Genomic DNA, 3765 nt, shown 5'->3' with positions numbered 1-3765 from the left:
GGGACTGCAATGTTTCTTGTAATTTTCTTGCAAAAATTTCTTGCATCATTGAAAGTGTTTCCATCTCTATGCCATGTTTGTTCTAGTCTAAGTCATTTCTCACATACTTTGGACCAAAAACCCGTATTCTATTTTGACTTTATTTTTACTTCATTATTATTTTATCAATTGGTTAATGTCAATGTGAATCACCCATGCATTTCTTTAGCATGATCTAATATTTACTGACATCAGTTTACTTGTAGTATATCCTTTTTTACAGCAATTTTAATGCTATTGGGTGTTGCTTGTCATGTACCAGCAGATTTAATATTTGTATATCTATTTGTCATTATTCCACTTCTAGGAAATCCCTTAGTTTTGTACCCGAGAATTTTCCATAGCTCATTTGTATTGTTGTTTGTTTGGTTGCTATGGTGATGGGCAGTCACTCGTTATTTGACGTCATTGGACCAGTGCCTGCGGCATGTTCCTGGCGTAGTCTCACTGGTGATCTTATCTTATAAAGGTAAAACGATTTTCACTTTGTCTTTATCCTGACGAAAGAATATAATTTCTGAAACATTGATCTACACTAGCCGAGGTCCTGAGTATTATTTAAGTCATCTAGAGTGCCGCCTCTTTGGCGATTATTACTATTCCTTCCTGTATAGGAGGGTAATTGGAGGGCACCAGATGCAGAGTGCTATTTCTAGCAATGGAGTGCCGGCTGAACCAGCTACATATATATATATAAATATATATATATATATATATATATATATATATATATATACATATATATATATATATATATACAGTCAGGTCCATAAATATTGGGACATTGACAAAATTTTCAGATTTTGGCCTCTATTCACCACCACAATGGTTTTGAAATGAAACAAACAAGATGTGCTTTAACTGCAGACTTTCAGATTTAATTTGAGGTTAATTACATCCAAATCGGGTGAACGGTGTAGGAATTACAACAGTTTCAATATGTGCCTCCCACTTTTTAAGGGGCCAAAAGTAATGGGACTATCAACTCAAAAGCTATTTCATGGACAGGTGTGGGCTATTCCCTAATTATTTCATTATCAATTAAGCAGGTAAAAGGTCTGGAGTTGATTCTAGGTGTGACATTTGCATTTGGAATCAGTTGCTGTCAACTCTCAATATGAGATCCAAAGAGCTGTCACTACCAGTGAAGCAAGCCATCATTAGGATGAAAAATCAAAACAAACCCATCAGAGAGATAGCAAAAACATTAGGTGTGGCCAAATCAACTATTTGGAACATTCTTAAAAAGAAAGAACGCACCGGAGAGCTCAGCAACACCAAAAGACCCGGAAGACCACGGAAAACAACTGTGGTGGATGACAAAAGAATTATTTCCCTGGTGAAGAAAAACCCCTTCACAACAGTTGGCCAAATCAAGAACACTCTCCAGGAGGTAGGTGTATATGTGTCAAAGTCAACAATCAAGAGATGACTTCACAAGAGTGAATATAGAGGGTTCACCACAAGATGCAAACCATTGGTGAGCCACAAAAACAGGAAGACCAGATTAGAGTTTGCCAAACAACATTTAAAAAAGCCATTACAGTTCTGGAACAACATCCTATTGACAGATGAGACAAAGATCAACTTGTACCAGAGTGATGGGGAGAAGAGAAGGAAAGGAACTGCTCATGATCCAAAACATACCACCTCATCAGTGAAGCATGGTGGTGGTAGTGTCATGGCGTGGGCATGTATGGCTGCCAATGGAACTGGTTCCCTTGTATTTATTGATGATGTGACTGCTGACAAAAGCAGCAGAATGAATTCTGAAGTGTTTCGGGCAATATTATATGCTCATATTCAGTCAAATGCTTCAGAACTCATTGGACAGCGCTTCACAGTGCAGATGGACAATGACCCGAAGCATACTGCAAAAGCAACCAAAGAGTTTTGTAAGGCTAAAAAGTGGAATGTTATGCAATGGCCAAGTCAATCTCCTGACCTGAATCCGATTGAGCATGCATTTCACTTGATGAAGACAAAACTGAAGGGAAAATGCCCCAAGAACAAGCAGGAACTGAAGACAGTAGAGGCCTGGCAGAGCATCACCAGGGATGAAACCCAGTGTCTGGTGATGTCTATGCGTTCCAGACTTCAGGCTGTAATTGTCTGCAAAGGATTTGCTACAAAGTATTAAAAAGTGAAAGTTAGATTTAGGATTGTTTAGTTTGTCCCATTACTTTTGGCCCCTTAAAAAGTGGGAGGCACATATAGAAACTGTTGTAATTCCTACACCGTTCACCTGATTTGGATGTAATTACCCTCAAATTAAATCTGAAAGTCTGCAGTTAAATCACATCTTGTTTGTTTCATGTCAAAGCCATTGTGGTGGTGAATAGAGGAAAAATATGAAAATTCTGTCAGTGTCCCAATATTTATGGACCTGACTGTGTGTGTATATATATATATTAATTTTTTTTTAACTTGGCATCTTTATTATGGTCCTTTGTTCTGTCATTGTTTAACTGTAGATTTCCTGCTAATCAGTTCAGTAGTCATCTATTCTATAGGATTGTGCAGATAATATCACATTCTAGCTGTGATCGAATCTTCTACACTGAATATTACCAGGGCAGTAGAGAATATTGAAATTGGACAAATACTTGTTTGGGAAGTAAATCATAGGCGGCCTATACATTGTAACATGCACATGGCCCAGCACAGTGTGCACCAGCTATGATTATATGCAAAAAATGTTCTGCCATTGGCGTAGGCAGGAAATCATGTTTATTTTTTGCCATGTAGCAGATACACAACCCAATAGCCAGCAATGTTACACTATATGATAATAAAGGCAAGTGAAATACAGTATGGCATTTTCTTTTACTGTATATCAAAATTTTCACTGTAATATTCAGACATTTCAACTTTTCACACCTTTTGCACTTTCTATGGAAATGAAAAACCTCCATGACCTCCCAGCTCAGCATGTATAGTTCCTAGGGAAACTTCACAGCATTTGAAATGTTCTGGATTTGCACAAATGTCTAATCCCGGCAGATGTTTGATGTTTTTTATTTTTTAGATACAGGCATCATTAAATTTACCAAAATGAACTACTTCTAAGAAGTGAATAGTCCAGCTGAAGCGTAATTTTAGTGTGACGCAGTCATTACACCAGTGATCATTTTCAAGTTACAAGATAAAAGGAGATGTGAGCGGTATTTCTAATGGTGTTAGTTTAATCATATTCATACATCACAGGAAACCAGGACCATGGGGACATTAATGGAATAGAATAAGGTTTCAATGAAAACACCAAGTTGCTTGCATCTTTAAAGTTACAATAAATACATCCAAATTTGTTTAAAATGTATTTTTATATATATAATTTTTTAATTATATTGAAATATATAATACATCAAGATAAAGAACTCTGAGGGTCAACAAGTTAAAGGACGCATATGTGCCACGTAAAGATAAGTACTTTGCAGATGTCAAAGACTGTTAACATTTATATTTTTCATACCATTAAAGAACAGTGTCTGAAATGCAGGTGAGTGAAAACTTGTACTCCTCAAAACAAGAAGAAGCAGTATTAGGGCATCTACATAGTCATTTACATTCAAATACAGATTTTCTTTTTCATTTTACAGTATTACCAATCACCATTCACACTGTCTCTCTTTCTTCATTTACCTGAAAGTATATGAGCAGCTTACAAGCTGTGCTTATTTTAGGGGAAACAAAGTTCTCATATTATCTTACATTTGGCTAGTAAAA

This window comes from Taudactylus pleione, unplaced genomic scaffold, assembly GCF_031769625.1.
Source record: "Taudactylus pleione unplaced genomic scaffold, aTauple2 ptg000006l, whole genome shotgun sequence".
Taxonomy (NCBI): domain Eukaryota; kingdom Metazoa; phylum Chordata; class Amphibia; order Anura; family Myobatrachidae; genus Taudactylus; species Taudactylus pleione.
Note: the sequence above shows the minus strand (reverse complement) of the source record.